Here is a 26,880-nt window from a genome sequence, read left to right on the forward strand (position 1 = left end):
AGTTTGTCACCATTGGTATCATTTAGTCTATAAGACCCGATATTATTTTTTCAGTTTTTGAAACTTTTCTTGCCACTTAGCACTCACAAGCACTTACTCAGCTCTACATGCAGTGCTAGAAATGAGGGGTGAAAGGGTGAGGACACCATGGCTGCTGTCTTCAAAATGTTCATTGTGACAGTGACATATAGGGAAACGTATGTACTCATTTGTTGGGGAAAAATGGTTAACTCTGGTGATGAGAGGCAGAAGCACTAACCATGACCGCAGCAAAAGCCTAGAGGGCGCTATGGAGACCTTGCCAAAGACAAAGTTTGGAACCAAAGCCCCGTCCTGAGCATTTCCCTTATTTTCTTGAGCCCTCTCACTGAAAAATGAAGCTGCAGCCCCATTCAATAGAGCAGATGTGTGGTGGGAGAATAAAAGTAAGTAACTTGGAACAAAGAAAATAAAACATCTGGTGAAGAACGTTAAAGCAAACTAAATATGGCCTAAGAAGGACCCCATCATTCTCTATTTGAGTCCTTGTGGAGGAACTGCAACCTAACTTAGTAGGTAGACAAGACTGGAAACCTAACTTGGGAGTATGCACCTGTAACAGTTGCTGAGTCTTGGCCAATCCCAGCAGCCAGACTTCAACCATTCATGGATTGCTACGTGGTCAAACTGTGTTCAAACAAGGTAAACGCCAACCTGTAACCAATCCAGTTCTTTCTGTACCACACTGCTGATTTCTGTACATCACTCCCCCTTTTTTGTCTGTTAGTTTGGTCTGACCATGAGTCATAACAATAACAACATAATGGTATCCAAGCACTTTCCTTTAGATAAGATAAGAATATTCCAAGATAAGATATTCTAAGATAAGAATATATGTGTATCCCGATCTTCTCACCCTGAATTGTTTCACACTGTCTAACATCTAAGCATTTTGATGGCCATTTTTCCGGCTATATCATAAACTAACTTATTTAACTTCAGTAGTCCCCTGTATCCATGGCGGGTATGTTCAAGACTCCCAGTATATGGCTGAAACCACAGATGGTACCCAACCTTATATATACTATTTTTCCCAAACATACATAGCTATGATAAAGTTTAATTTATAAGTCTGGCACAGTGAGAGCTACCAACAATAATTCATAACAGCATTAAACAATGTATCAATATATGATAAGTTACGGGAATGTGGTCTCTCTCTCAAAGTATCTTTTTGTGCTGTACCACTTAATTTTGAACTGTAATTGACTTCAGCTAACAGAAAGCTCAGAAAGCAAAATGTCAGATAAACACAAACTACTATAAAATGTATAAACCCACATAAATCCACGGAGGCACATATATTTTAAAGCAAAGTATTGTATCAATTTGCTACTTACAATGACTAAGTCAGGCAAGTACCTCATAACCTAGATTTTTGTTTCTTAATGTGATAGTGGTCATAATTTTAACAGATGACATCTTCCCTGAGGAACAAAATGAGGAATTGTAAATCAAGGTGATTAAATATTATAAAGCTATTTTGAAATGTAATGTCAATAAAATCCATGGTATTTTCTGCTCTTATTGTGTTTTTAACGTTTTCTTCCCCCGGAAGAGTTTTTGAAAAAAACAAAAATATAGTCATTTAATCTGAAAACAAAATTGCCATAGCTGAGAAAAAAAATCAACAAATTTAGTCTCTGATCATCCTGGAATTTGTCAGAAGAGCTGATAGAGACATCATCTGAGCAGGCATGGAAATCCCACCCCATCAACCATCTGCAGTGCGACTGGAGATCAGTAAACCACGAGAGAAGTCTGAATCGCTGAGTAAGACACAGTCATTGATTTCCAAAGGTGATAACAGCAACTGTGAAAGATCTCAAAATTAAATTAGCATTAATGCCTGTATTACTACTGGGATACTGCTTCTGCTTATCTCAAAAAGAATGCTATTTCTGGAAAATGGTCACTACACTTCCTAAATCAGAAGAAAATCTGGCGTTTTGTGATGTCAGAAGAGCTCAGTTTTTATGATTCTTTGCTTAATTTGTTAAGAGCTGTGTCCCTCTCTTTCAAATTGTTTTGCTTTTATGAAGGTACACTGTGATATTTTAAATAAGAATCTTTGTTTGCATGTTCTTAAAGGGTTGTACAATAAATTATTCTTTTCTTTCTAAGCTGCATAGGACATGTACTGCCAGGCTATCAGGAGACAAAATAATATACAAGAGCAAACCAGGGAAGCTTGCCTTATACCCAGTTTTAAACACTCGGCCTCCTGTTTAACTCCTGATTCTCACTCTGTGCCTCAGTATAATCATGCTTGATGTTCACTTCTACCCCCCGACACTGCGTTTCCTCAGAATACAGCGTGTATGCAAAAAATAGACATCTTACCCTAACAGAAGATCTCATTGGACCTCTCATTCAAGGGATGCTCATGTGCAACAAGTCCCTTCTCTGTCCCTGTCCCAGCCTGGGTATGAGCCACACCTTATCCTGCCTAGCATTTCCATCACTCCTGATTCAAGTGGATAAGGCTGAACTTTTGCATCGCTCCCAGATGGGAGGTATTTTCATTCATTTTCTGCTGCTATAACAGAATCCCATAGACTGGGCAGCTCATAGACAAAATCAGTTTATTTGGCTCACAGTTCTGGAAACTGAGAAGTCCGAGAGCATGGTGCCAGGATCTTGTGAGGGTCTTCTTGCTGCTTCATAACATGAGGGAAGGGTGGAAAGTGGAAGAGAGCCCTTGGGAGTCAGACACCTAGGGCTGGACTTGCTTTACAAGAATCCACTCTTGAGATAACTATCCCACTTCCAAGATAATTGACATTAGTCCATTTCTGAGGGTTCCGTCCTCATGACCCCGTCATCTCTTACTAGGCCCTACCTGCCAACACTTTTCATTGTGAATGACGTGTTCAGCACATGAGCTTTTGGGGGACACATTTCAACCACAGCAGAAGGTAATATACCAGTAACATGAATTCATCCTGAACAGAAACGCTTATGTCCTTGGGTAAAAACACTTCATAGATATCATCATCTTCAAAACTTGCCTCTGTTAATTCGATACTGAGCTTGTAAGAGGTTTTAATAAATGATGTGCCCTTTTTTAAAAGCCAAACAATCATTTAACAGTATGGTAAAGCAAATATTTTTATATTGTTCTGAGAAATAGCTGTGTCGGGAAAACTAAAGCTTTCTTTATGTAAAATCAGCACGATTTAGTTTCCATTTTTGAAAATGTACCCAATACTCTATCTGTTTAGTTCCATCTTGAACATTGCCCAGAAAAACACTAGGATATCCCTACTGTGTACTGCAGTTTACAAGCTGAAAAAGGAAAATCTTCCATCTCCCTGTAAACACATACGCCTTTCTTTACTTTTATTTGTGTTTTTATTGAATACATCTCAATTCAGAGAACATTGTTTTTGAGCAACTACTAGATAAAAGGACCATGTGTGTGGTTTAAAATGTAAAGGATGCTTGCTGTTACTGCTCTTATATTACGTATATTTTAAAAGTGGTAGTGATTATTTAAGTAATTGAGAATCATCCAGGATAAACTTTTGTGTGTTGAAGTAATAAACGATCTCTTAGTCTAGTTGCTCGAAACAACCCATGTTTGTTTCTGGGGAATGCTGCCCATCCATCACTGGTTGGCAGGCAGTTCAGGGTTTTGGTCACTCCACCCGTCTGGTAGACAGAGCAGCTGCCATCTCTATGTAATGCAGGTCAGCACTACGCACAGGCAGAGTCCTGGAGGCTTCCAAGGAGAAACAGAGCCTTGCCATGGCCGCCCCAACCTCTAAGGGGTCAGGGATGAGCAACCCTAGTTATGGGCGCAGAAAGTAGAAATCTGGAAATGTTTGATGACCATTCACACACACAGGAGAGTGAAATGAGTGACATACGGTGAGAAGGCCCACGTAGCAGCGTGGGGTCGGAACAGAGCTGTGAAGTCCCTGCAGGGAGACGGCTGAGCACCGTGAGGACAGGTATCTTGGGGGAGGCCTTTGGTGGGAAACTGTCAAGAGGCACTAGTGGTGCCAGGTAAGGGAATACCTGGGAGGAAGACACACGTTCTGGGATTACAGGTCTACATCTGGGAGTAACTCACATTCGGGTGATATTTGAAGCATCGTACACATGAGATTTGTCAAGGTATCTTAGAATGATCGTGTCAGATCAAAAAAGCAGAAGTGGGACAGTTTGGGGAGAAGAAAAATCTATCAGTAAAGTCAGAGGTAGGTATCCAGCCTCTTAGGGACAGCACAGGCTGTCTTCCTCCATCTTATCATACAAACGCAAGGCTGGTCACAGTGTCTTGACTGGCTGCGAAATTACTTCCTTATTAAAAGGTGCTCTGAGGGTGGCCCCTTCACATCTCATTGATTACACCATATTTCACATATAGTTGTCTCTCAGAGGTGGGCTGCACAAAACAGCCTAACAGGAGAAAAATAATATTATGAGACAAAAATCAAAAATCAGAATTGTGGTCTGCGAGGCCTTCATAATGAAGGTAAATATTACAAAGGGAGATATTCTGGGTTTTAAAACAGTAAGCGTTGAAAAGGACTGATGCATGCATTTGCACAGGAGGTAATTGATTAAAATATCCCGCTCTGACTCCACGCTGCTTAGAGAGACACTTAGGGCACGGTCGGACCAAGACAGGAAGCAAGGTTCAGTGCAGTGCAGATTCTTCTGGACCCTGGGGGCTCTGCTTGTCAAAACTGATTGATATAATGTAGGAGGTTAACTGTTTTACTGATATTAATCCCACTTTAAAAAGAGCAAAAGGCAAAAATTACCTCCCCGGATTCCCTAACAGGATCATATTAATGATGCTGTGTAATTTTGCAGGGTCTGTTAATATTTGGTGAGCAAAAAATTTTGTGCTTCTATTACCAGGGGAAGTCACGTATTCACAACAAAGGCAATATACTCTGTTGTTTGCTGACCAGGAAGAGAAACAGGCATAGGCTAGGCACGTTCCTAGAAGAAAGTTCCATTGCTCAAAGGGCCACAGAGGGCAGGAACGTGCTCCCTCCGTGAAGGCATGCCCAGCAAGGGCTCACTGTGGCCCAGGTGCAGTGAAAGCCACGGAAACAGCAAGATGAAGACGAAACACGACTGCTGACCTCAGGAGGCTCAGGCTAAACATGAATAGCCATTACAGACTGGGAGAAATGCCAGGAGTGGAACTGAACGATTCACTGAATAGCAAGAAGTGAGAGCCTTTCTGCTGGGGAGGGCAGGGAGGAGATTCAGGCCAAGACATAACAACAGCCAGGTGAGAAGTAGCGTGGAGGGAAGAGACGGGGAAACACTCCAGGCCAAGAGGACCGCTGCAGCAAGGCCCATCTAGAGAACAAATCAGAGAGAATCCCAGCTCAGGAATCGCCTCCGTGGGTTTGGCAGAGTGGAGAAAGTGAACAAGGTATGCTGACCCAAATCCGGAGTCCGCTGAGCTGAGGCCAGACCTCTGAGGACAGGGCCGCCAGTGATTCTGGTGCCGGGGCCTCTGACCGGGTGCCATGAGGCTGGTGCTGGAAGCAGCAAACAATGGGCAAGAGGCTGGTCCTCTACTGCACACAGGGCGGATGCACGGCCATCCAGGTCCACACCGGAGAGAGGAGCACTAGGGATTGGTCTGGGGACAAGGGACAACGTCTCACTGACTAGTGAAGCGGGCGCAGAAGAAGGATCCACGGCCAGAATGAGGGGAGACTTGAGATCAGAGGAGAGACAGATCCAGCCGCGCCTCACAGCCTTACCCTGGAGCTTGGGGCTTTGAGTAACAGCGATGGTACTAGTGGGCTTCGGAGTAGCACAACCTCAGCGGCTGCTCTTTGTTGTGAGCTTGCAATGCACCCAGCCCTATTCTAAATGTTTTTTGAGACAGAGTTTTGCTCGTTACCCAGGCTGGAGTGCAATGGCGCGATCTCGGCGCACCTCAACCTCCGCCTCCTGGGTTCAGGCAATTCTCCTGCCTCAGCCTCCTGAGTAGCTGGGATTACAGGCATGCGCCACCATGCCCAGCTAATTTTTTTTTGTATTTTTAGTAGAGACGGGGTTTCACCATGTTGACCAGGATGGTCTTGATCTCTTGACCTCGTGATCCACCCGCCTCGGCCTCCCAGAGTGCTGGGATTACAGGCGTGAATTTTTTGTACTTTTAATAGAGAGGGGGTTTCATTATGTTGGTCAGGTTGATCTCGAACTCCTGACCTCAGGTGATCTGCTTGCCTCAGCCTCCCAAAGTGCTGGGATACAGGCATGAGCCACCGTGCCCGACCACTCTTAGCCCCTTTTTATAGAGAGAACCAAGCCACAAAGAAGCTGCCTAATTTGCTAAAGGTCACACCGTTAGGAAGGGGTGGAAGAAAGACTGGAAATTTGTGCATGTAACTATGACCAGACTATTATTTACTAAGTAAATAAAGCACTCAGGCTGTGAGTGGTAAGGACATTGAAGGATGCAGGCCAGCTAATAGTTACTGCTGAAAATAAGGTAAAATGAATCCCTTACTGAAATTAAGGAAACACTCTAGTATGGAGTTTGCCAGAAAAGGTTTCTCTACAGAAATTGATTCTGCAGTAAAAAACATTGAGAAAATAGCGCCTACCTTCACTTCCCTTAGAAGCTCACAATATACATTAACATGTTAAAGCTTCCTAGAAGTCCTACAATAAAGAAATGTGTTTCAACATTAAAAATAATTATCCTTCCCACTGAAAATAAAGATTATAAATGGCACTAGGCTGCCATGCAAAGGTCAGCCACAACACAGAAATGATGGGCAAGTTCAAGTTGAAATAAAGACTCCGCTTCAGAGACACAGACGGTCCCCTCTCATGGGAGGAGCCTTCAGTGTGTACCAGCAGCTCAGGGCTGGATTAACCGGGGGACAGGGATAGCAGTCAGGCAGGGAAATCTGGAATCATGCCAGGAAGACATCTGGAGTCAGAGGACAGCCTGTGCACTGAGGGAGTTCCCTTTCACACTGGGGAGCAGCAGTGAGGACTGCTTCTAGGTGAAGAACATGAACCCCAGTTCACACGCAACCCAGAGACACCTGCCATTAAAGCGGTAGATTTTCCAGGACACGTTTATCTCTCCTTTCACCTAACGAAACAATCCACATGTCACATAGTAAGTTATGCCACAGATACCTGCCCTGGTGCCACGGTGGCTGGGAATGGTACCCAGTGAGCTCTGCCTGACTTGGAGCCACAGACCCAAGTTGGGATCCCTTGGGGCAAAAACAGAGCAAAGATTTAGGCCTCAAAAGAAGGTTACAAGTAACACCAGAACCAAACTCACTGGTCTGGAGATTTACCCTAGGGCTTTGGGATCCCTAGCTCCCAGCTGACAGGTCATGTGCATCTAACCCTGTGTGTGGGTATGTGTGTGTAGGTGTACACGTATGTGTAAGACTGCCCATAGCTAGGTGAGCCAAGGAGACCCAGTCTGGAGAATGGCCTTGTAAAACTTTACAAAATAAAGAAGTATTGGATTGTCTGCTATTTCTGGATTGGTCTGCAGAGTACAGGAAACAAAAATGCTATTTGCAACCTTGCAAGAAATGTATTTGCTCAGGAGAATTTCAGTCTAATTGTGTAATAAGACCCAGTACAGTTGGAAAGTTTTGATTAAATTTGATAAACTTACAGGCAGCTGGACTTAATATTCCCTTGCAGTTTGCTTCCTCTTAATTAAAAACATAATTCTTGAACAGTCACAGTAACATGCTTTTCTGTTAACTCAACATATACTACAGGACTAGGGAAACAAGACTGCTTGAAGATTTGCATTCCTTAAATCACACGAGGATGATGCATTTAGAGTTTGTAAGTAGTGGTAAAATATATCTGGAAAATGTAACTGAATGCAGCTTTGATTAGTGACCAGCAATATTTCTGATTACACTAAATAGACTATAGTTTTAAGTAATTAAGTGGATACCTTTTCTTAACTTAATATTGGGCATGAGGTGAATGGGGGAAATGAAGATGCCCTTTGCTTATCTCCTAAGAGCAAATAATGTAAAGAATTGTTGCAGTTAGCATGTCATGTCTAGTACTACTTCAATTCCAGGCCTGAGGTTTAAGGGGAAATAGTGACTTCTGTTTACAATTTAGAGATGCAGAGAACTGGAAAGAATATTGTTCCTACCATGCAGTAAAAATGCTGTACAAGGCCGCTCATGCCTGCAATCCCAGCACTTTGGGAGGCCGAGGCAGGTGGATCACTTAAGGTCAGGAGTCCAAGACCAGCCTGGCCAACATGGTGAAACCCTGTCTCTACTAAAAAAAGAAAAAAGAAAAAATTAGCCTGCTGTGTTGGCGGGTGCCTGTAATCCCAGCTACTTGGGAGGCTGAGACAGGAGAATTGCTTGAATCCTGGAGGTGGAGGTTGCAGTGAGCCGAGATTGCACCACTGCACTCTAGCCTGGGTGACAAAGCAAGACTTCATCTCAAAAAAATTTATTTTTAATTAAAAAAAATTAAAAAGCTGTACAAACTTCAAATAAATGAATTTTGAAAATTCATTAGAAAGATTTTATCACAGAATAAACAATTGGCACAAAATCTAAAGAGAGACAGTTACCCTCAGAGAGAAATAGGACATGGGTATTTGCTTACCCGGGATAAATACTGCTGAACTCCACAGAATCTGGTAAAAAGATTAAAGCAAGTATCTTTAACAAATCACTAAAGGCCGAGTGAGGGCTGATGAGAACGTGAAGATTCTACGCTGCAGACCTGGATGAAAGGTGTTGTTACCTTCTGGAGGCCTTTCTCCAGGATTCCACCAAGTGCCTACAGCCGGCATAAGGGGAATCTTGAGAAAGCTCAGAGGTGGTATTGGCTGGTGGGTGTGTGGGTGGTAGGAGGGAGAAATTGTAGCCACCCAAGGGCTCTGGGAGAATCTCACCGCAGGTTGGAGAGGAATCGACTCTGCTGAGACTCATCTTCCCTAAAGAACAAAATCCTTAATTTGCATGAAATCAAAATACAGCCTGAGGGCATAGACAGACACAGCCTGAGACTGCAGGAGAGGACAGAGGAGAAAAGAGAAGTCCTGCCCCTGCGGAAGGGGCATGGATATGTGCTAAGACCGGGTTACATATGGAGGAAGGACAGGAACACTCACGAAGACTGCCCTTTCAAGGTCAGGTTCACAGCGCCTGCCTGGGACTAAGGACTAACCAGGACGGCACAGCAAGTTCCCTTCTGCCACTCACCACCAGGCTAACAAGCAGCGAGAAAAAAACAGCAGGAAAAACATCTGGGGGATCTGCCAGAGACAGTGCAAAGAAACAGCCCAAAGCCAAGTGGGGAGACGAGCATAAGGTAACACTACAGGAATTTGAAGCTTTCCGGGTGTACGGATGGTAACCATGGCAACGGCGAACTTCAAATTCATCCTAATTCCTAAAGAGAGTGACACAAAAGTCCACACCAAAGATCTAACAGAAGGAAAATCATCCTCATTTCTGAGCATAAGACGTACATACCCAGTAATGCCATCCTATAAAACGTCAAGTTTCCAGCAAAAAAATTACACAGCGCACAAAACAGAAAGAACGAACACAGTCTGAAGAGACAAAACAATCAGAAGAACCAGACCTAGATATGACACATGGACTGGGGCTATCAGACAGGGATTTCAAAAATCACCATGATTAATATGCTGACGAATGTTGGAATGGAATGGAAATCCAAAGGTAATTTTAGCAGAGAGATTGAAACTGTAATAAACCAATGAAAATGCTAGAGCTAAAAACTAAAACAGCAACAAAATGAAGAATGCCTCCAATGGACTCGTTAACACAATTGAGGAAAACTCAGTGAACTTGAAAACAGGTCACACCGAAATGCAGAGAGAAAAAATAACAAAGAACAAAATAACAAATATTAGATGTTTGTTAACAAAAAGCAAAAAGGCATCTAAGAATTGAAGTAAAACATCAAATGGTCAAACATAACCTACGTTGGAATCCCAAAAGGAAGCACAAGAAAAGGATTTAAGAAAGCGAATTCCACAAATACATGAAACAAAATACATGAGGCAAAAACGGAAGGAATCGGGGGAAAGAGGCAGTTCAGTTATAGCTGGAGAACTTCACCATCTGCTTTTCATAATGGATACAACTACTAGACATAAGCAAGGATATGCATTTGATCAACATAATGAAACAAACTGATGTATCTGACAACAATAACACTCCACACATCAACAGAATATTCATTCTTCTCTAGACACATGAGGACAGACCATGTGCTCAGCCATAAAACACACCTCCCTCAGTCAATTTTAAAAGATACAGAATAGGGCCAGGTGTGGTGGCTCACACCTGTAATCCAGCACTTTTGGAGGCTGAGGTGGGTAGATCACCTGAGGTCGGGAGATCGAAACGACCCTGACCATGGAGAAACCCCATCTCTTCTAAAAATACAAAATTAGCTGGGAGTGGTGGTCCATGCCTGTAATCCCAACTACTCGGGAGGCTGAGGCAGGAGAATTGCTTGAACCCAGGAGGCAGAGGTTGTGGTGAGCACCACTGCACTCCAGCCTGGGCAAAAAGAGTAAAATTCCTTCTCAAAAAAAAAAAAAAGATACAGAATATATTTCTTTGTGGGGGCCATAGGCTCTGAAAGTCACTGACATGAGGTAGATTGATCAATAGGTGAAAAAGCTGTAAACCAAAAATAAAACTCTAAGCTCCCCAACTGACTGATGGCGATCATCAAAAGTCAGGAGACAACAGATGCTGGAGAGGATGTGGAGAAATAAGAACACTTTTACCCTGTTGGTGGGAGTGTAAATTAGTTCAACCATTGTGGAAGACAGTGTGGCAACTCCTCAAGGACCTAGAAATAGAGATTCCATTTGACCCAGCAATCCCATTACTGGGTATACACCCAAAGGATTATAAATCATTCTATTATAAAGACATATGCACATATATGTTTATTGTGGCACTCTTCACAATAGCAAAGACTTGGAACCAACCCAAATGCCCTTCAATGTAAGACTGGATAAAGAAAATGTAGCACATATACACCATGGAGTACTATGCGGCTGTAAAAAAGGATGAGTTCATGTCCTCTGCAGGGACATGGATGAGGCTGGAAACCATCATTCTCAGCAAACTAACACAGGAACAGAAAACCAAATAGTGCATGTTCTCACTCATAAATGGGACTTGAACAATGGGAACACACGGACATAGGGATGGGAACATCACACACTGGGGCCTGTCAGGGGGTGGGAGGCTAGAGGAGGGACAGCATTAGGAAAAACACCTAACATGGATGACAGGGTGATGAATGCAGCAAACCACCATGGCACGTGTATACTTATGTAACAAACCTGCACATTCTGCACGTGTACTCCAGAACTTAAAGTATAATAATAAAAATAAATAAACACTAAATATTAAAGGAGAAATGAAAAAGAAACCCAGAAAATTAATAATGACAAAAAATCCAAAAGCTGATATATTGAAAAGATAAACAAAATTAACAAATTTTTAGCTATTCTGACAAAAAAAAAGAGTAAAGACTCAAATTACCGAAATTAAATATGAATTAGAGGTCAGCACTACTGACTCAGAAGAATTTTAAAACATTAAAAGGGAATACTGTGAACAAATTAATGCCACTATATTAGACAACTTAGACAAATTTGAAAAACTTTTAGAAAGACACAAGATTGACTCATGAAGAAATAGAAAATCTGAATAGATCTATGACAAGTGAAGAAATTTAATAAATAAACAGCTTTCCCCCAAAGAATAGGGCAGGTCCTGATGGTCTAACTAGTAAACTGCAGCAAACACGTAAAGAAAAAATAATACCAAACTTCCACAAAATTTTCCAGAAAAATAAATGATGAGCACTTCCCAATTTACTTTATTAGGACTTCATTATGCTGAAACTAAAGCCAGACAAAGAAAACTACAGACCGGTATCTTCACGAACATAGATGCAAAAATCAACAAAATATTAGCAAACCAGTTCCAGCAACAAATAAAGAGGATTACAAACAGTACACAGTGGTATTTACCCCAGGAATGTAAGAGTGGTCTAGCATATAAAATAATTAACATCATACACAATACTGGTAGAATAAAAGACAACATTCACAAAATCATCTCAATAGATGAAGCAAAAGCATTTGAGGAAATCCAACACCCACTAATGGTAAAAGGTATCAACAAATTAGAATAGAAGAGAACTTCCTTAATCTGACAATGGATACCTAGGAAGAACCCATAGCTAACATTATACTCAATGAAAAAAGCCTGAAGGTTTTTCTATTAATTTTAGGAAAACAGTAGAGGTGTCCACTCATGCCACTTTTGTTCAAATGGCAGTGAACATTCTCTCCAGTGCAACCTAGAAAAATGGATTTACAATGCCACCCAGGACGCAAAAAAGGAAATACAACTGTCTTTATTTAAAGATGACATTATCCAATAATCCTAGATTCTATGTACACACACAGACACAGACACACACGCGCACACTAATAAGCTCAGCAAGGTTGCAGGAGGCAAGATCAATATACAAAAATTAATTGCATTTCTATACGTAAAAATAAACAATATGGAAATAAAATTAAAAATAAAATTCTAATCATGATAACCTCAAAATGAGAAAATATTTAGGCATAAATTTAACAAAAGTACAGTTTGCCATGTTCCATGTTCATGGATTGTCAGACTGGATGTTACTAAGTTACTGATTCTCCCTGAATTTATCTAAAGATTAAATGTAACCCAATTAAAAGTTAAGCAGACATTTTTATGCATAAAATGGTACAATGATTCAACAATTAATGTAAAAAAGCAAAAGTCCCCAAATTGTAAAACAATCTTGGAAAAGAAACATAAAGTTGAAGAAGCTTTCCTTCCTGATTTCAAAGTTTACCATAAAGCTACACTAATCAAGAAAATCGGATGCTGGCACAAGAATAGATGATAAATTAATGGTGCAGAACTGAGTGTCCAGAAATAAAACTTTTCATCGAGGAACAATTAATTTCTGACAATGGTGCCAATTTAACGGGGAAAAGGGTTGTCTTCAAAGAATGGTACTGGAACAAGTGAATAGACACATTCGAAGATATGAACTTAGAGTCTGACCTTATACCATACATAAAAATTAACTCAAACCAGGTCAAAGATTTACATATAAGTACTAAATGTATAAAACTTTTAGAAAAGTTAGGAAAAAAATCATGATCTTGGGCTAAGATTAAGAGAGATTAAGAAAACGATCAAGAAATTTTTGCCTAAAAGGACAGTCCATAAAGAAAAAAGTGATTATTCATCAACATTTTATAACTTGTGCATGTTAAAAGTCACCATCAAAAAAGTGAATAGGCAAGACACAGACTGGGAGAAAATATTTTCCAATCATTTATCTGCTAACAAAGTTGTATTTAGAATAGACAAAGAATTTTGCCACTCAATAACAAGAAGACCACATATTTTATGATTCCATATATATACAATGTCCAGAACAGACACACCAGCAAAGACAGAAGGTAAATTAGTGGCTGGCTGGGGTGGGGATGAGAGGGCAGAATTCCTGCAAATCAGATCAGAGCATCTTCTTGGAATGATGGACATTTTCTAAAACTGGATTGTGCTGATGGTTGCAAAGCTGCACATTTTCTAAACAGTATTACACGTTTTAAATATATTGCACAGTATATAAATTTTACTTCAAAAATTTGTCAAAAAGAAGTAGGTAAGCATAATAAACTTACGTCCATTTTTAAAATTGAATTTTTAGTTAAAATTCTTACCTCAAATAAATCTTCAGGCTTTATAAATCTTTACCAGGTGATCTCATTGGTAAAGTCCACCAAGCATTTAGGGAAAAATACTATACCAATTCTTCACAGTCATTTTCAAGAAATAGAAGAAAAGGGAATATTCTCTAACTGATTTCTTTAGACTAGCATCACTGTAATACCAGGGGATTCAAAGCCCCTTACAAGAAAGACAACTGGACTTATACCATACATAAATACCCAAGTTCCTCATGGACTCAGATACAATTACAACAAAACATTAACCAATCAAAGTCAATGATATATAAAAAGGATCTAGACTACATTAGTCAGGGCTCTCCAGAGAAGCAGAACACACACACACACACACACACACACACACACACACACATTCACAGGTTAGGCATCCTAATCCAAAAATCCAAAATCCAAAACTTTTTGTGTGCCGACATGTTGCCCAAAGGAAATGCTTACGGGAAGATTTTGGATTAGAAGTTTTCAACTGAGGATCCCTAGCGGCACAGCACTTACATAGAAATGCTCAATGGGTAAGCATAATGAACATATTCCAAAGTCCAAAACAATTATATACATACACATATATGAGTACATATGTGTGCATATATGCATATATACATAAATATATATGTATATATAGAGAGAGTTATTGTGAGAAACTGGTTCTTGCAATTCTGGAGGCTGTGAAGTTTTACAATCTGCTATATTCAAGCTGGAGACCTATGGAAACAGGCGGTGTAATTCAGTCCAAATCAGACAGCCTGAGAACCAGGGGAGAGGATGGTGTAAGTCTCAGGCTGAAGGCAGGAGGAGATGAGATCAGCAGTAAGGCAGAAAAGAAGGGAGCGACTTCCTCCTTCCTTCTCTGTTTGCTCCACTCTGGGCCTCAGTGGATTGCTTGACCCCCGTCCACACTGGGGAGGACAAGCTATGGTACCGAGTCCACCAACTCAAACGCTAATCTCATAGCCAGAGACGCTCTCACAGACACACTCAGAAATAATGTTTAATCTGGTCACCCTATGGAACAGCCAAGTTGACACACGAAATTAACCATCACAAAGGCCAAGTGGGGTTTATCCCAGGAATGCAAGGCTTGTTTAATATTCAAATGTCAATCAAGGTAATTCACTATATTAACGGACTGAGAAAAAGCAAAGGATCATCTTAATTGATGCAGAAAAAGTCATTTGACAAAACTCAGCATACAGTCATGATAAAAACATTCAGCAATCCAGAAAAAAAGGGATCTTGTAACCAACTGCATCTACAACACACCTACAGCCAACTTCATTTATAAGAGGCTCAATACATTCCCCCTAAAATTGAGAACAAGACAAGCACCTCCTCTCCCACCATTCCTATTGAACGTTGTTTTTGGAATCCAAATCAGTGCAATAACAAAATAAATACAATACATACAATTTGGAAAGAATAAATTAGACTGTCTCTGTCTATACACGACATCATTGTCTATTTAGGAAACCTCAAAAAGTCTACAAAAATCTTTTAAAACTAGTAAGAGAGTTTAGCAAAACTGCAGAGAACAATAGCAATGTATAAAACTTAGTCACATTATATACCAGTATACCTATTAGAATCTGAAATTTAAAAAAAATACCATTTACAACAGCATAAAAACATAAGTAATAAGAAATAAATCAAACAAAATATGATTATAGTTTGAATGTCAAAAACTACAAAACATTGAGGAAAGAAATTAAATACAAGGTATTTGTTGATGGTTTGAACAAAATATTCAGAGATACTTTGTTCATGATTTGAAAGACTCAGAACTGTTGAGGTCAGCTTTCTCCCAAACTGATCTATAGAATCAATGCAACCTCAGTGAAAATCTCAGTCAGTTTTCTTAGTAGACATCAACAAGATAATTTCAAAATTTATATGGAAATGCAAAAGATCTTGAATAGACAAAGCAATAATGAAAGACCAAAATTGGAGTTCACAAGAACCAGTTTCATGACTTCCTGTAAAGTTATATTAATCATATTGTGCCAAGAGGAATGTAAATGCATGTGCAAAAAAAGTAAAATAAAATAAACTTGTACAAAACTCAAACTGCACAGACTGTAGTGGAAAATTTAAACTATACAATTTCTAGAAGAAAACTGAAGACTAAACCTGCTTGATCTTGAGTTAAGGAAGAAATAAAACCAGGATAAATGACATTTAAAATATTGGGAATAAAAGAGAAGCTATCACTACAGATCCTAGAGTAATAATTTGTTATGCACAAGAAATTGTTTTGAGCAATGTTCTACCAGTGAGTGTGGTAACTTAACAAAAATGAATAAATTCCTTGAAAGGCACAGCTCCTAAACTGGCACCAGAAAAACATAATAAACCTGAATCACTTTATATCTATTGAAGACTTCAGATTTATAATAAAAATTTTCTACAAAGAAAACTTGGCGCCTAAATGATTTTACTGTTGAATTCTATGAATGATTTAAGACGGAGTTGATGTCAATCTTACACATAATCTTCAGAAAGGAAAGAGGAGTAGGGAATACTTCTCAACTTCTTTTATGAAGACAAAATAATCCTGATCCGAAAACTTCACAAAGATCAACTGAACATAAATCCAAAAGACAAAGAGAAGAAATAATGAACAATGAACACTTTAAAGCTTAAATGTGGAAAAGCATGCTGCCCTCTGTATGCTGTCAGCATCTTTGATTGATCAAAGTATCTTTACCCTAGGGCTCCTCTCTTCCTATTTCTTCACTTAACCTACCTATTTTTTTAAATGCTAAATAAAAAGTCTCTTAAAAGGAGATCCTTTTAAAAAATGTATTTATTACACTTTAAGTTCTAGGGCACGTGCGCAGATCGTGCGGGTTTGTTACCTAGGTATACACATGCTGTGGTGGTGGTTTGCTGCATCCATCGCCCCGTCATCTACATTAGGTATTTCTCCTAATGCTATCCCTCCCCAATCCCCCAAACCCCTGCTATTCCTCCCCAAACCCTCCCACCCCCCAGGCCCTGGTGTGTGATGTTCCCCTCCCTGTGTCCATGTGTTCTCGTTGTTCAACATCTGCTTATGAGTGAGAACATGCAGTGTTTGGTTTTCTGTTCTATCAGTTTGCTGAGAATGATGGTTTCCAGTTTCATCCATGTCCCTGCAAAAGACATGAACTCATCCTTTTTGACGGCTGCATAGTATTCCATGGTGTATATGTGCCATGTTTTCTTTATCCAGTCTATCATTGATGGGCATTTGGGTTGGTTTGAAGTCTTTGCTATTGTAAACAGTGTGGCAATGAACATACGTGTGCATGTGTCTTTATAATAGAATGAGTTATAATCAAAAGATCTTTTAAAAATGGCAAGGGACGCATTTTATTTGGGTGTGGCACACAGTGTCAGGCATGGCATATGTGCTGCTTCCCGACTCTGTCATGCCTCTGGACAGGGTGATAATGTGTCAAAGCCTGAATTCCTACAGCACAATTCATGCAGCTGCCTTACAGTGGCTCAGCACCTTAGAACTGACTAGAAAATAAGGAGGTAACATGGCAACTGCCCAGCTATTTGTATTCAAACAGTTGCCCTGAATTAAAACCATAATGAGATACCATCTTACGCCAGTTAAAATGGCTGTTATTAAAAAGACAAAATACAGCAGGTGTTGGCAAGGACGTGGAGAAAACGGGGCTCATACGCTGTTGGCGGGAATATGTAAATTGGTACAACCTCTATGGAAAACAGCGTGGAGATTTCTCAGAGAAATAAAAGCAGCTCTACCATTTGATCCAGCAACCCCACTAGTGGGTATCTACCCAAAGGGAAATAAAGTATTACATTAGAAAGATTCCTGGCCGGGCGCGGTGACTCAAGCCTGTAATCCCAGCACTTTGGGAGGCCGAGGCGGGTGGATCATCACAAGGTCAAGAGATCGAGACCATCCTGGTCAACATGGTGAAACCTCGTCTATACTAATACAAAAAATTAGCTGGGCATGGTGGCGCGTGCCTGTAATCCCAGCTACTCAGGAGGCTGAGGCAGGAGAATTGCCTGAGCCCAGGAGGCGGAGGTTGTGGTGAGCCGAGATCGCGCCATTGCACTCCAGCCTGGGTAACAAGAGCAAAACTCCATCTCCAAAAAAAAAAAAAAGAAAGATTCCTGTACGCTTCGGTCTATCACTGCGCTATTCACAACAGCAAAGATACGGAAACAACCTAAGTGACGCTCCGGGGATGACTGGATGAAGAGAGTGTGGAGTGCAAACACAATGGAGCACTGTTCACCCGTTACATAAAGAAATCACGTCTTTTGTAGCAACATGGATGGAACTGGAGGTCGTCATCCTAAGTGAGGCAAGGCAGACCCAGAAAGACAGATACCACAAAATGTGCACACATGGACATAGAGCATGGAATCACAGACACTGGAGAGTCTAAGGGGTGGAGGGGAGGGAGGGCCGTGGATGATAAGAGGTTACTCAATGGGTACCATGTATATTATTTGATAATGGATATCCTAGAAGACCTGACTTCACAAAATTACACTTTTACCCCCATACATTTATGGAAATTTTGAATTTTTTAAAGTTAAATTTTCCCTTTATTATGGTTATAAAACTTTTATAGCAGTGTATAGTTTACAACAAGCTTAAAACCAAGGTCCATATTTCTGGGGAAAAGGACCACAAAAGATTGTGGAGTCGGTGATCACCAGATATACCACAGGGGGATTCCTTTCTGAAGTATTTAAGGCCCTAGAGGGGCAAAACCAAGCCCCAGGATGCAGGTGCAGCAGATGGGCACAGGCTCCAGCCTCCCTTCCCCACAGTCCGAATTATGGTGGGAGGGCTTCGAGATGGAACAGTGGGACCGCTGTGTGCCGGAGACTTGGGTGGAGCGAGGCGGGGCTAAGTCCCAGCAGTGCAGCCACGCCACAGAAAAAACTCAAGGCCTGAATATGGTCACCGAGACAGCTGTGTATCCACTTCAGAGTCGTGCTGATTCCAATGTTGGTACATGGACGAGACACTTAGTCAACAGTTGCAGATGGCAGAGACAGACACTGTCACATAACTCTGTGTTCAGTGAACATCTTAGATGGAGTTAGGCTGGGGACAAGGCTGTTTGCCAAAGTTTCGTTAGCTTAGTTGCTCACCATAGTTTTGGGTTTACCATTAAACACTTACACTGCATTTACATACTTATCACTAAAAAGGTGCTAATCAAATTCAAATCAGGGATAGTAAATGCATCTCATTTCATATAAATACTCCGACCACCTGGAGGTGGCTGCATGGATGCTCTGTAGGAATCAATCAGGGTTGCGACCTATTATTACTGTGCCAGCCAGAGGCAGGGTGGGGTGGGGTGGCAACCCTTGCCATTCTCTAAAGACTCGTCTTAAGAGACTGTTCATCATCAGCATGTTGTTAAGGAGGGAGGTCAACTGAAGAAACAGGAAGAGACTCCCTGGGATGAAGATACTTGGTTCAATCAAAGATGCTTGACGGCATAGAGAGGGCAGCATGGTTTTCCACGTTTGAGCTTTAAAGTGTTCATTTTTCATCATTCCTTCTCTCTGCCTTTTTGCGTTTATGTTCAAGTTGATCTTGTTTAACTTAACTTTATTAGATTATGAGTTTCTTTCAGGGCAAGAAAGTGTCTTTTTCTCAGGTACTAGCACGTGATGAGCACCTGGCAATGAGATTTATGCATCGTAAATATGGGATAAGAACAGGGGCTCTAAACCTTCTATTGCCCAGAAATCTCAAGGGGTAGACATAGTGGTGTCTGAAGGATTACAACGAGACACACTTTCCACATGCTGGCCTCACAGCACCATTTACATGGTCTGTTTTACAGTCATATGTGTGACTACATTTGCAAAATAATGTTAATGTGCGTCCTAAAAACTATACAGAAATTGTTAAACACACAAACTCTCTCACATACACACCCCTCTGGACTAGAAAATGGAAAAGAAACCCCGTTGCTTGTGGCTTCAAAATATATATCCAAGGAACATGAGATTATCAAACAGAATTCCAATGATACATTTTCCAATATTTCTTTTGAACATCTAACATATAAATGTGATACATAAAATGGGCCTTAAATTAACCAGAAACAAATGTGACTGCCTGCAATCGTTGCTGTTAATCCCCAACCAGCAGTGGAGGACGCTCCACTGGAAGTGGCAAAAGGCAAGGCTCTCTGTGGACTCCAGCTCCCGCCAGGGTGAGGGCAGTCATGGAAGGAGAAGGTATTTCTTGAGTTCTTACCAAGCTCCAGTCATTGTAGAAGGATACAGCAGTGGACAAGCAGAAAACGTCTGTGCTTTGTGGAAACGGATGGTGTGCTTTGCTGGTTTGCTTTTTAATTTTTTTCATTTTCATTTAATTTTTAAAATTTTTTTAGAGACGGGGTTTCACCATGTTGGTCAGGTCTCAAACTCCTGACCTCAGGTGAGCCACCTGCCTCGGCCTCCCAAAGTGGTGGGATTACAGGCGTGAGCCACCGCGCCCGGCCTAGTTTGCTTTTTTAAAACCACTTACCCAGTCTATGTCTTTTAATTAGAGTGCTTGGGGTTATTTTGCTGTTGATATCACAGTCCAGACATTTAGATTTTCTCAGTTACTTATACACAAATTAATACAAAAAGGAAGTAGAATTTTTCTTTTGCCCCTTTGTAGATAGTGATGGATTATTATTTTGATTTCATGCAAGTGACGGACTCATCGTGCCTGCTGGTATTTTAGAATTTGCTTTGTTTATTTTGTATTGTGTTTAACCAATAGAATTTATAGGTGAGTACAGGGAAGACCAGCCACGTGTTACTAATGATGCAGTCTATTTGTTTGAGCACTGCAAGGGCAAGGCAGTGTGAAGCTTATCGGCCTGTGAGAGGTCTCAGGAGCAGAAGGGTCTGTTCCCTGAAAGTCCTAATCCCTTATCATCCCTGGGGGGGAGTCTGCAGGGGAGTGGTTGGCTTGGAGATGTAGCTGATCTCGCACACATGCATTTTATACTCACACTGAAAGAGCAGATTCAATGGTATTTGGTAAGGGATAATTGATCTAATGAAAGAATAGGTCTTCATGTAAACTGAAATAATGAATGTTACAGGTTGTAGAGTACAGATACAGGATACGCAGTTTGTTATTTAACTATTTTTCCTTGCTTAGGAGGTGCAAGAAACATCGAACACAAGAAAACTACACTGCAGGTGGGAAGACCTTATTGTGCATTTGGGGACAATTTGAGGGTGAAAAGTAGTTCTTAAAATGACTAAATTATATATATTAGGATATATTTATGTATTGGTTGATAAATCAGGTTTATTCTATGAGTAGACTTATATTTATCACCAAAACTATTTTCAACAATAAATTATGTCCAAAATAACACATTTATAAACATTAAAGCAAAAGTGCTTTTAAAAACTTCTTTATATTCATTCTCTATTAAGAAATTGGTGAAATAATTATTCTTAGAATGTGCGAATAACATTTTTTTAGAGACAGGGTCTTACTCTGTCACCCAGGCTGGAGTGCAGTGGCGTGATGTCAGCTTGCTGCAGCCCCAACTTCCCAGGCTCAGGTGATCCTCTTGCCTCAGCCTCCTGAGTAGCTGGGACTACACATGTGTGCCACCATGCCCAGCTAACTTCTGTTGTTTTTTTTGTTTTTTTTTTTTTTTTGGTAGAGATGGGATTTTGCCATAACTCCTGGGCTCAAGTGATCCACCCACCTATGCTTCCCAAAGTGCAGGATTACAGGTGTGAGCCACTGCAACTGGCCATAAACTTCATAAAATTTTTATTCATATCTGCATCCAAATACCATTTTTCTGGTATTTTAACAGTGAATGCTTTTATTAACAGTCTTTCTAAAAAATAAGATGGTCTACAACCTTGTTCAAAATTGCATCATATTGTTCTACATCTTAAATGATTGACAATTGATGCACCTGCAAATTTCATAATAAATTTTCAAACTTTTTTAAAAATTATGCTTTAAGTTCTGGGATGTATGTACAGAACATGCAGATTTGTTACATAGGTATACACATGCCATGGTGCTTACTGCACCCATCAACCCGTCATCTACATGAGGTGTTTCTCCTAATGCCATCCCTTCCCTTGTTCCCTATCCCCCAACGGGCCCCAGGTATGATGTTCCCCTCCCTGTGCCCATACATTCTTGTTGTTCAACTTCCACTTAAGAGTGAGAACATGCCGTGTTAGGTTTTCTGTTCCTGTATTAGTTTGCTGAGAATGATGGTTTCCAGCTTCATCCATGTCCCTGCAAAAGACATGAACTCATTCTTTTTTGCGGCTGCATAGTATTCCATGGTGTATACGTGCCACATTTTTTTAATCCAGTCTATCACTGATGGGCATTTGGGTTGATTCCATGTCTTTGCTATTGTGAATAGTGATGCAAAAAACACACATGTGCATGTGTCTTTACAGTAGAATGATTTATAACCCTTTGGGTGTATATCTGGTAATGGGATTGCTGGGTCAAATGGAATTTCTATTTCTAGATCTTTGAGGAACTGCCACACTGTCTTCTAATTTACACTCCCACCAACAGAGTAAAAGTGTTCTTATTTCTCCACATTCTCTCCAGCATCTGTTGTTTCCTGACTTTTAATGACCGCCATTCTAACTGGCATGAGATGATACCTCATTGCGGTTTTTATTTGCATTTCTCTAATGACCAGTGATGCTGAGCATTTTTTCATATGTTTTTTGGCCACTTAAATGTCTTTTTTTTGAAAAGTGTCTGTTCATATACTTTGCCCACTTTTCGATGGAGTTGTTTGTTTTTTTCTTGTAAATTTGTTTAAGCTCCTTGTAGATTCTGGATATTAGATCTTTGTCAGTTGGATAAAAAATGGCAAAAATTCTGTCCCATTCTGTAGGTTGCCTGTTCACTCTGATGATAGTTTCTTTTGCTGTACAGAAGCTCTTTAGTTTAATTAGATCCCATTTGTCAATTTTGGCTTTTGTTGCCATTACTTTCGGTGTTTTAGTCATGAAGTCTTTGCCCAGGCCTATGTCCTGAATGGTAATGCCTAGGTTTTCTTCCAGGAGTTTTATGGTTTTAGGTCTTACATTTAAGTCTTTAATCCATCTTGAGTTAATTTTTGTATGAAGTGTGAGGAAGGGGTCCGTTTCAGTTCTCTATGTATGGCTAGTCAGTTTTCCATTTATTAAATAGGGAATTCTTTCCCCCATTGCTTGTTTTTGTCCAATTTGTCAAAGATCAGATGGTTGTAGATATGTGGTGTTATTTCTGAGGCCTCTGTTCTGATCCATTGGTCTATATCTCTGTTTTGGTACCAGTACCATGCTGTTTTGGTTACTGTAGCCTTGTAGCATAGTCTGAAGTCAGGTAGCGTGATGCCTCCAGCTTTGTTCTTTTTGCTTAGGATTGTCTTGGCTATACAGGCTCTTTTTTGGTTCCATATAAAATTTAAAGTAGTTTTTTCTAATTCTGTGAAGAAAGTCAGCAGTGGCAGCCTGATGGGAATAGCATTGAATCTATAAATTACTTAGGGCAGTATGGCCATTTTCATGATATTGATACTTCCTATCCATGAGCAAACAGGGGTGTTGAATTTTATCAAAGGTCTTTTCTGCATCTATTGAGATAATCATGTAGTTTTTGTCATTGGTTCTGTTTACGTGATAAATTATGTTTATTGATTTGTGTATATTGAACCAGCCTTGCATCCCAGGGACAAACTCTTCTGAACATTGGTCTAGGCAAATAATTTATAACTAAGACCCCAAAAGCAAATGCAACAAAAACAAAAATAAGTAAGTGGGACCTAGTTAAACTAAAAAGCTTCTGCATAGCAAAAGAAGTAATCATCAGAGTAAACAGACAACCCACAGAATGAGAGAAAATATTTTCAAACTATGCATCTGACAAAGAGCTAATATCCAGCATCAACAAGGAACTCAGACAAATCAGCAAGGAAAAAACAAACAACCCCGTCACAAAGTGGGCAAATGGCATACACAGACAAGCTTAACACTGCTGATCATCAGAGAAATGCAAATTAAGTGGCATAAGGAGATGCCACTTTGGAGATTGCCATTCTGCCCAAGCCAGAATGGCCATTATTTAAAAGTCAAAGAAGAACCACAGACACTGGCATGGGTGTGGTGAAAAGGGGAAACTTACACACTGCTGGAAGGAATGTAAATTAGCACAACCACTATGGAAAACAGTACGGAGATTTCTCAAGGGACTAAAAGTAGATCTACCATTGGGTCGAGCAATCCCATACTGGGTATCTACCCAAAGGAAAAGAAGTCATGACATAAAAAAGATACCTGCATACATGTATGTATGTATGTATGTATATCTATATCTATATATAGAGAGAGATACACACACACATATATATATACATATATATGGTGGCATAATTCACAACTGAAAAGATATAGCACCGACCTAAGCACCTATGGACTGAAATGTGGATAAAGAAGTGTGGTGTGTCTATACCACGGAACGCTACTCATCCGTACAAAAATGTAAGAACACCTTTTGCAGCAACTTGAATGGAGCTGGAAGCCACTATTCTAAGTGAAACGACTCAGGAGTGGGAAACCACACACCATGTGTTCTCGCATGTAAGTGGGAGCTAAGCTATGGGGAAGTAAAGGCACACAGGGTGGGATCGTGGACATCTGAGACTCGGAAGTGGAGAGGGTGAGAGTGCTGGTCAGGGATAAAAACCTGCATATCGGATAAATGTACACTATTAGGTGACGGGTGCATTAAAATTTCAGATTTCATCACGACACAATTCATCCATGCAACCCAAAACTACCTGTACCCCTAAAGCTACTGAAAATTTTTTAAAGAACATATTTAGGCATTTTTTACAATATAAAAACATCAAAAACAGGTCAAATAAAACATAGTATTTCCATAGAACAGAATGGATGAGGAAAAAAGTGTGGTATCTATATACCATGGAACGCTACTCATCCATACAAAAATGTAAGAATGTCTTCTGCAGCAGCCTGAATGGAGCTGGGAGTCACTATTCTAAGTGAAACAACTCAGAATGAAACAACTCAGGAATACACACATGATTATTCACTAACATCAGCTAATGTTTACAGTAAAATGAAACAGAGAATACACACTGGTACATGAGAATTATCTGATTTATGTGTTCCTGCACACGTACATGCATGCACACACACACATCCAGAGGGCATGAAAGCGGTGCATTTTTGATGGTTGCCTTTGGGTGACAGGACATACAGATGTATGGGTGTTAGTATTTGTTGATTTCTACTCTGTGCTGCAACAGCAGCGTGTGCATATCTTGTGTAATAAAAAAGCATTATAAAAAAGAAAAACCCTGAACCAGAGAAAGTGTTTAAAGCCTATAAAACGTGAATGGGCAATCAGGAAGCAATAAATGACAGTGGTTCTAACAGAATCGTAAGTTTGGCTCTGAGCTCCCAGGCAACCAAATCACAAAGGGAAACATCCAGCTTTTTGATTCTCCTTTCCACAAAGATTAAAATACATCATCTCTGACGGAAAGAAAGCTCTAAATGGATTTTCTTAAATGAAGGTGCTTTCCATATCAATTTTTTATCTTTGCTTTTTTAGCTTCATCCGCTAAACATCAAAAGACGTTTTCCGTCTTTTGAAGAAGAGGAATGTGGTAACAAATTTTTGTTCTTTTAATTTTTTTTCAAAACATGAGAATAGCATCTATTCTAAGAACACAGTCATGTGTGATAGAACAAGTGGTTAATATTGAGAGCGTTTCACATATATTTGTCACGACATTTACTATTTCTAACTTTAACAGGATTTTTATAATAGTACACACTATTTTAAATGTATTTTGTCTTTGCTTGTCCATTACTTCGATACCGGCCTTTCTGACTGCTTTCCCTTTCCGTCTTTTAACGACGCCAGCAGTTAGAAACTAAATCGGTTTCTTTAAAATTGCTTTGAAGGGTAAGGTAAATAAACCCATTTCCTACCTCCAACCAGCAAATGCTCTCCGCACGTCAATCTTTTTAGCACCTTCTTTCATTCTTCCTTGTTCACCTTGCAGCTCTACAAAATTTGGAAAACATTTTGACTTAGTGTTTTTCAAGCTTGGTAGGGAGTTTTAACTAGTTCCACAATCAGAGCAGATAGTCTTTTAACTCCAGATCTCTCCTGTGGCTGTCCTGTTCTAAATAGTTTAGCACCTGATTTTTCACAGAATGCCGTTAGTGTGTTTCCTGTTTCCTCCCGTCCAGATCTGGCCTTCCTTCCACGTGCAGTCTTACCAATAGTGCCTCATTAAAAGAAGTTAGCACCTGCTCTGCCTGGCAACGCACTGATGAGTTTGCACTGTGACAAACTACCCTCACCTGAATTTCCCAAGCGTGTCACTCTGTGCACCTCTGATGCTTATTTAGGATTCTAAATATGTCTGTGTCTTTAAAAACAATGATTTTTAAAAGAACCTTTTGCGATGAGGTGATGCTAGTGGCAGAATGGGTCTCACTTCCCAATCTCCAGGCCTTTTCTTCCCAGCCTTATTGTCCTTCCTCCTCGGCTGGCAAGAGGCACTGAGCATAAAATGAAATTCCCGTCATCCTCACGCTCAGCATCGTAAGCCTGCTCTGCAGAGATCTGCCCGTTCCTGTAAGACATTTGATCAAAGCTTTACGAGTCACGCGCTTGTCTGCACACATTTTTACACTGGCAAACTTTCTAGTTTTGCTATCAAGAGTATTATTTTTTTAAGCAAGGAAGATAGAAAATGAAGTTGGAAAGTTAAATTCCTCCCCAATCCTCACACAGGTAGCTTCTTGCTGACGACCCCTAGAAACAGGAGGTCAACAGCCCTTCTCCAGCCTGCCCACTCCCTCAGGTGTGTGCTGAGAAGTGTCGGTCCATGTTTCTAAGAGAAGAACCTGGAGCGAGGAGAGTTCAAGAAGAAGGAGGTACAGGCTGAGCTTCCCTGATCCTCAAATCTGAAATCCAAAGTGCTGCAAAAATCCCA

The 26,880-nt window shown here is 40.4% G+C and overlaps 1 long non-coding RNA gene across 1 annotated transcript in view; it reads right to left on the reverse strand.

The window, feature by feature from the left end:
* Positions 1–26,469, reverse strand: part of LOC105722687 (uncharacterized) — a 75,096-nt gene extending 48,627 nt beyond the window's left edge. Inside the window, exons 1-2 of the long non-coding RNA XR_001108638.2 lie at positions 26,339–26,469; positions 25,865–25,940 (exon numbers count right to left, since the gene is read on the reverse strand). This is a non-coding gene — a long non-coding RNA (uncharacterized LOC105722687). The remainder of the gene's footprint in view (positions 1–25,864; positions 25,941–26,338) is intronic.
* Positions 26,470–26,880: the final 411 nt, after the last annotated feature.

The sequence above is a fragment of the Aotus nancymaae genome, unplaced genomic scaffold (assembly GCF_030222135.1).
Source record: "Aotus nancymaae isolate 86718 unplaced genomic scaffold, 86718_ANA_hifiasm-v0.15.2.pri h1tg000075l, whole genome shotgun sequence".
Lineage (NCBI taxonomy): Eukaryota > Metazoa > Chordata > Mammalia > Primates > Aotidae > Aotus > Aotus nancymaae.